The sequence below is a fragment of the Cibotium barometz genome, chromosome 16, assembly GCF_041138505.1.
Source record: "Cibotium barometz isolate CiBa-2024 chromosome 16, ASM4113850v1, whole genome shotgun sequence".
NCBI lineage: Eukaryota > Viridiplantae > Streptophyta > Polypodiopsida > Cyatheales > Cibotiaceae > Cibotium > Cibotium barometz.
Window position 1 is genome coordinate 2,823,804 of NC_141061.1, and position 8,475 is coordinate 2,832,278.

An 8,475-nucleotide genomic window follows, 5' to 3' on the forward strand; every position below is an offset into this window, starting at 1 on the left:
GGTCCACCACACTCGTAACATTGAAGAGGTGGTCTCCTCGCCATGGTATTAAGGTTTTGCCCTCTTGTGGCAAGAGCAGCCGCTTGATATACAGGCTTGACTTGCCCGAAATGATCCTCCATGTAGTACTGGGGAATCATTTCAAACGTATCAATCCCGTATGGAGCAGTGGGGTCTATCTCCTCTTCATAATCCCCACATGCACTATGTGACTCACAACCCATCTGGTTTACAGGGGTAATCCTTGGATGTGGAGGTTGTGGTCCTAGCACTGGCGGTGGTAACGGCACAGACTGGACTACATTCGGATTCCTTGGAACTATGTGCTGTGACGGTTGCTCGATAGGTTGTGCAGGCATTAGCGCGGGTACTTGAGGTGTGTTTGACCAAGCTAGTGGTGCCTGGTTTGCCAACATTCGCTTAAGTGTTAGGCAATCTTTAGATTGATGGCCATACTTACCACATGCATTGCAATTCCCATTGAATTTGACTCTGAATGTGGGACATTCACTCGTGCTATGTGGTCCTAAGCACACCGAACACCATTGTTGCTCTCTCCTTGGGTACATATGGCTATTCTGAGGAGCTCGATTACCCCTGAAGTATTCTTGGAGAGCCTTAGTAAGGTCGGTCACAGACATTTCAGATATCTTGGGCTCCTTGGCAATTGGTTTTACCGTCATTGGCTCGTGCCCAGATACTTGCGAACTAACGGATTTTGTTTCTGAAGACACCTTTTTACCTGCAATCATCAAGTTGTCTTCTAACTGGATTGCATTGGCAGTGACTGCTTCCCACGTTGTAAGACCTCTAATGACTAGGCCATTGTAAATGTCCTCGTGGCGCAATCCTTGGATGAATCTATCGAGGAGTTGGTTGTTATTGAAGCGTTCATCGGGAGTGCAGCGAGAATTTAGATGCTTCAATCGACTTATAAAGTCTCTCACTGACTCCCCTTCCTCGCGTTCAGCTTTTTGGAGTTGAGATGCTACCCCCCAAAGCACACCCTCGCGTATGTATTCTTTCAAGAACAATCTCTTGAGAGTGGGGTAGTGAGTGCGCTCTTCAACCCTTAAGGTTCGATACCAATCTCCGGCCTTCCCACTCAAGGTTAAGCCTAAGGCTTTACACTTATGCAGCTCATTGTGTTCTTCCAAGGAATCACACACGTGCTCAAAGACTTCAATGTGCTTCCTAACATCCTCGTTACCACTGAAGTTTTGAGTGAGCTTAGCCACTTGTACTGCCTTGCTTCTAGGTTCTCTCTCAGGCATACCCCGCATGTTTTCCGCAATAGATCGTCCGATCGTCTGAGCAAACGCTGCGAGATCACCTAGGTGAGCAGGCATAGTTGGTGGAGGCACTTCTGGGATAGCCTGGCTGATAGGAGTTGGCGTTGGTCTGAGTAGGTTGGCAAATGACGTAGGATATGATATGTGGCTAGGCCTAGCTCCTCTTGGATAAGGGTGGTGATAAGGCGGTCGTGGAGCATACGCCATTGGCATACTAGGAGGCGTAGGAGCTACATGGGCATGAGTAGCAATAGGTACATAAGGCCGATAGGCACTACCATGCACTGTTGTAGGTACTGTTCCACTTGGTAGTGGTGTCGTACTAACTACAGTGGTAACAGGTGCACTTTCTGTCATGCTCATCATTGGGGTAGGCATTGCGGATTCCCTAATGGAAAGTTGAGCCAAGGTTGGAAAGCTAAAGTTACTACTCGTGGGCTCAACCTGCATTGAGACTCCAGGCGAAACAACATATGAAGGGTCTATGGGACTCACGGAGGGAGTCTCCAATTGTGATAGGGTTGGTTGTTTGGCCTTGCCCGTATCCAAAAATCTCATAGGGCCAGTGGAAACTAAGTTCACTCCCCTATTTTGCCTCTCAATTTGGATAATTCTATGAATCACCTCACATATCATGTGTTGTTGCTCCTCTAGATTAGTGGCGCTAGATGTAGATCGTAGGACTTCTAACCAACCTACATGATATGTGTAACCCGTATATAGGTCCGTTAGAGTCTCTGTGTGTAGATCATATTCCCAATTTTCATTGAGAAATATCCCATCCAGACTTGGTGTGCCAAACGGTTCTCTTGAAGTGGACGCAATGTCACTTCTTATGGATTGGCTCCTAGGGACCTCTACTTTAGGAGGAGCATCGGAATGTGGTAGCTCAGTAGGGCCCTCATTAAACGAAGTGGGTAGAATATCCACATGGACACTCTTTGGGAGGGTAGGGTCTACATAAGATGTGAATGGCGAATCTACTACCCCTCCTTCCTCATTTACTTCGCTTGTCGCATGTTCAGAGCGTGTAGCTCTACTAAAGGTCTCTATTAGACGACTAAACATGCTAGATCCGGGTTGTGGGGCCCACACTGGCATGTTTTGGCTTGTCTCCTCAGGGTTCTTAGTAGGGTGTCCTTCCATGGCTTCTGAGTCAGAGGACGAGTCACTATCCACTATTCGTGGATCTTGGGTTGCACTCCCTTGGGTTCCAGCCGAAGGCCAAGATGCCAACGTGGAGGGATGGTGTGAGCCTGCGTAGACTGAAACGCTTTCTAGTGGTTCAGGCTCTAGCACCCGACCAGAGCGTAGATGCATGTGACGTGGGTACCCTACGTGCGTTGGTAACTACCCTTGAAACTCACACAAGTGGTTTCTTAGGTGTTTCGCACCCCGTTTTTACTTGTTTTTGTGTTGTTTTTAACCCGTTTTTGACCCCCTTACTTACGGTCGAACTTGGACTAGGGCGTGTGATAGCTCGAAACGAGCGTATCGTTTAAAGGGTCCTAGTGTGCTTTACAGCACCGTGTTTGCCTATCCAGAGCTCTTGTAGTCCTCAAAACAGTCCGTTTCCTTTGGGGGAAAGGGGCAAAAGCCTATTTGCTTGTGGAGGAAAGGGTGAGGGCTTTATCCCACATGCTCACTTTACTCCTTGGGGAGTGGGCTACATATAGGGCACGACTTCCCATAAGCTCTCACTTGAGAGAAAGCTATGGAGGCTCACTCTCCTATATATATATATCAAAAGACCGAGGCCGGGGCCGGGGTCGTGGGTCGTGGGTCGTGGGTCGTGGGTCAATTGGGGTTCTTTCTTTTCAAAATTTTTTTCTCCAATTAGAAAAGCTTTCCTCTCCACACGTTTGGTTCTTTCTTTGAAAATAAAATTTAATTTTTTCTTTTTTCTTTTTTATAATTTTCTTATTTTTTATTTTCTGTTTTTTTTGTGGGATAAGTTTTCTAGGGTTTCCTTACGGTTCAACCTTGGCCGCGGCGCAGTTCGCACACACAGCACAGATCTGGGGATTCAGAAATCCCTCTCACACACAGAAACCAGATAACAGAACGCACGCCCACACGCGGAGCGAAAATATAACAAAAGAAACAGGAATACAGAAGACAAATTGCAGAAACAGAGATTGAAAACCACAGAAACACCTCAACAGCAACACAGACGCCTTTCCTACAGTGTAGATTAAACTTCACGCAGTAGCCGAGCTGCAAACTGGAGCTTGGTGCAGGGCAACTCCCCGGCAGCGACGCCAAAAATGTGCGCTTTTGTCGCACAGGTTGTAGCTGGGGACTTGCCGGACACCGTATGCGAGCCACGAATGGCTGCAAGCATACAACCAGGAAGGCAAGCTCAAAACAGAATGCAAAAGGTGTGTCACTCACCGCTTAACTGCCGCCTTGAAGGATTCCCGCATCGCAGCCGTGAAGGAGGAGCCGCCGTCGCCGCTCTACCGCCTCTCCGCCGCCGCCGTGCCGCTACACAGTGCTCGATCGCTCTCTCACTCACTCTCTCTCTCTCTCACAAACGCAGGAGAAGGAAACCAAAGAGATAAGGCAAGAGCACTCTTGTATTCACAACACATGAGAATGAGGATTTTAGGGTTACATTTGACTCATATAGGTGACTTGGCCGTTCACACTTGGGCGCCCATACATGGCCGGCCGACCCTAACCCTTATCCTACTGATATCCAAGGTGCGCCTCTCATCGGCGATCACCCAATCCCTTCATCCTTAACATATGGTGCCGACAAGCCCGGCCCATGACTCAGAATATTTAAATTAATGACGTAAAATATAGTATGTCGCAATGTCCGCCATGGGTTAACAGTGGCCTTTTTCTTCAAAATAAATAAAATAAAAAAAGGATAAATGTGGCCAGCTATGTGGAGCTTCAGGCAGCTGCTAGCGCATCTTCTGGACGTTGCGAGAGAGTGCATCGAGTCGGCGCAGCTAACGTAGAAGCGAGGGAGCGCAAGTGGTAGGGGCCTCTTTGGTGAAGCGCAGCCAGGAGTGCAGGGGAGCACGGGTCAATTGTGAGGAGCGGTGGAAGGTGTGACAGGTTGGGGCGGGCTGTTGGCCTGTATATGTGTGTTTGTGTTTGGTGGTGCGGGTTTAAGGTGAGGTTTGTAGCTAGGGGTGGTCTCTGGCTTTCCCTCTTTGGAGTTTCATGTCAGATCTACTGCAGTTTCCTCAAGCCTTACTACGTTGCCCGGTTCTCCTGCCAAACTCTATGCGCTTGCAAGCTTGGGAAGCCTGTGGATTGCTGCCTAGGATGGAGTTCAGCGTGATTTCCCAATAGGTGCGCTCACAGGGCGGATCTGTTTACCTCGGTCTTGCTTAAGTTTATGCCCCTCTCGCCCCGAAGCAGATGAAGTAAGGTTCAGTACAGTGTTGCGGTTGGTGGTGGTGGTGTTGCTGAGTAGGTTGGTTCTGCCTTGGAGTTGGGGCTGGTGATCAGCAAGCAACTTACTCGTCTACACTAGGTTTGGGCATATCATTAGGGTTGACTTTTCCTTCGGGTTGGTGTACTGCAGTGCTGGGCTTCATCAATAGATTCAGGGTCAAAGAAGCCATCTGGATCGCCTGAGGAACTTATAAGGCATTTTGGTTGTGATGCATCTTTACTGGTGATGGAGGCGACTTTGAAGAGCAGCGCAGCTGCAGGCAAACACGGAAGAGGACGCCAGCTGTGGGTGCCAACTCTTGGGACTGTTTTTAGCAGCTAGCAACATAGTTCCAAAAGATGTCCTGGACGACCTATGTCTGGTTGGGATGAGTTGAAAGCAATCTCAAAGGAATATGATTATGACAAGGGTTTTGACATTTGTTGGCTGCATACGTGTGTAAAGCATCATAGGATGGAAGCGCTCACTGGCGAGAAGAGTGCCACTGAACTAATCTAGCACTGATGCTACTAGCAGGGAACATCCACCTCCATATCAAAGTGAAGTAAGAAAGAGTCAACCAGCATCTCTCTCTCTACTAAGGTGTCGACAGAACAGAGTCATCCTCCTCCTCGTGTTATGATGAGGAGAGTCAAGAAGGCCTTCATCCTTGGGAAATTTGTATATGAGGAGTGATTTGGTGCCAAAATCTCCTTTGTTCAATAAAAGCTTGTAATTGATGCTTCATAGACTTACATTGATCTCTGACTTGTCATGCTTAATAGTTTGAGCCTCAAAAACATTATGTGAAACATGTGATGTGAATGGTCACATGTAAAGGGGAATCTTTTGAAGATTGTGCTATGCCTATATGTGTTATGTATGAGGCACTTGGGTAAAGGGACAGGTGATCTGTGATTTGATTTGATCAAGCTCTTGGTTTATGACTTGTATGCAATCTTCAAGCTGAATTTGGGAATGTATTGAAGTGAATTGACACATGTACATGTCAATAAAAATGGAGATGCCTTATGCCCCTTGAAGAGATATATGCTGTGTTTCCTTGCTGGGATTTTGGAAGCTACTCTCACAGCCAGAAGTCCCGCGCTTTCCCAGCAACACCGCCCACGTCACGACAGCGTGTCCAGCTCATCATAGTGTGTGGACATTAGTTAGGGTTAGAAGAGTGTGGACACAACTCATAGTGTGTTGTGTGGATTTTGGATTATGGCATTATGCATTGTGTGAGAGTGGACATGGCTTCCCTCTATGGTTAGGGTTTGCAATATACATTAGGGTTTGCTCCTGTGTGTGTGTCTTCTCCCCCTCTACCGTTCTTTCAACAGTCTTTACATCATTAAATGGATGTAAAAAATGCCTTCTTGCATGGTGATTTGTAAGAGGAGATATACATGATGCAGCGACTAGGTTATGAGAGTGATGCACACCCAAATTTTGTGTGCAGGTTATGTAAAGCCTTGTATGGCTTGATGCAGGCACCTAGAGCATGGTCAAATAAGATTGGGGGAGTATCTTGTTACCATTGGATTTTAGATATCCAATGCATATTTTTTACTTTATATAAAAAATACAGATAGAGGGATCCTGCTATTAGTCATTTATGTGGATGACCTGATTATCGCTGGTGATAGTGATGTTGACATACATAATGTCAGGAGGCTTTTGAAGTAGAAGTTTAAGATAAAGCATTTGGGTGAGCTGGAGTATTTCTTGGGCATAGATGTGGTGAGATCGCCTCATGGCGTTTTGTTATTACACAGGCAGTATGGCTTGGACATATTGTCTAAGTATGGTATGACATGTTGTAAGCCTATTTCAGTGCCATTGGAGTAGAACACAAATCTTTCCATAGATACATGTGAGCTTTTGGAGGACCCCACAACATATAGGGGCATAGTGGGTAGCTTGATCTACATGACCATTACTAAACCAGACTTGAGCTATGTTGTTGGACTTGCGAGTCAGTTTATAGAGGCCCCTAGGAAGCCACACTTGGATGTGGCTAGATGAATTCTTAGGTACATAAGGTCCACAATTGATTATGCTAATTGGAATGGTAGTGTCGTAGAAAGGAGGTCTACCAGTGGCTTTATGTTTTCGTTTGGGAGTGTTGCTGTGAGTTGGAGCAATAAGAAATAGCTAATAGTTTCTTGTCAAGTACAAGGGAGGAGTACAGGGGTGCGCTGCTATGGCAGCTTATGAGGTAGCTTGGTTTTAAAAGCTACTTGGTGATACAGGGTGACTCATGGATAGGACAATTATCATTTTTTGTGACAACTTGAGCAGCATACAGTTGGCCAGTAAACTACTATACCATGCTAGAACAAAGCACATTGAGGTACATTATCACTTTGTAAGGGAGAAGGTTCTAGTAGGTGATGTAGATCTGGTATATATCAACATAGAGGATAAAGTGGCTAACATTACGAAGGCATTGGGTACAAAGAAGCTCCACAGGTTTAGGAGCTTACTTGGAGTGCGGTGTGTGGAGTTGAGATCGAGAAGTGTTAAGGTATTGAGCTCAACTAGTGCTACTATACGGGTAGATAGTGATGACTCTCTTGGGTGATAGCTTTCGCACTTATGCCAATGTCATGGTTGGTGAGATTATGGTTGATATGCCACCAATGGATGAGAGGCTATGTGATAGCCACTTTGGAGTTCTAGAGTTATGACATAGTTATAGCGCTAGCTCATATAATCGAGTTCACACTATGGACCGATTATTGTATGTTATTCTAGGAGAGTACTTTCCCTTATAGGATGTCCCATGCCAAATTTATGAACAAACTAATCACCTTAGTGGCCCGACCCTCTTTCTCTCATTAATTAATTGATTTTATTTTTCTACTCGTTGTAGGCTCCGTGTGCCATGAGAGAATCTGGGGTTGTTGAGCATGGGTGCGTTAATACTAACCATCATTCTCATTGGAGCTTATTTTACACGCCCACAATCTAGTAAGCACTCCCCTCGTGGAAGCATCATCTCTTTTCGGGAAAAGCTAGAACGTATATCTTACATTGGGCAAAATCTCGCACAGACAGAGACATCCTCTCTCAGGCCTGAGATCACATCCTCTGCACTGTAAGACAACTGAATTCTATGTTAGCCTTGCCAAGTAGACGTTGTAGAGCTATAAAAGAGTTTCTCCATTAATTTTCAAGTGCATTATATGTTACAGTTTCATTTGTTTAAGAAGGAAAGATGTGGCATGCGGCTAGGGCATCCGAACACCTAGTTATCACGCGCTTTCCCAGGTGCTCAGCTCGGGGGGTTCACCTCAAAAAATGTTAGTGTGTACCACATGAGTTCAGTAGGAGGGGTTTTTTAATTAGATACATTGAGAAAAATTAACAGAATTACATTAATAGGAGGGGTTTTTTAATTCAACTTTAGAAAAAAATCCATTAGTTCATAAGTAAAGAGGGATTGTTTTATTGGGGGAAAAATTTTAGTTAAGGGGTTTTTAAAATACCTCTTGAACGCACGTGATACCAAGGGTTTTCTAGTAGTGCACCCCTCGAGGTGCTGAGATGCCCCAACCATTATTATCACCTAGCTAGAGCGTCTTTGAATGTGCATGAGTTATTCAAAACTAATGTGCATAGCTTCTTTTCAAGCTAAAGCAAGATCTTGGAGTCCCAATAGAGAGAGATGTGTTGCGCTTACTAGCAGCAGCTTGTGCCAAATCTAAGAGCCAAGAAGAGGACGTAGATCAAGTTTCAAGGAGAGAGGAAAGGATATGTAACATCGCCCATGCCAAA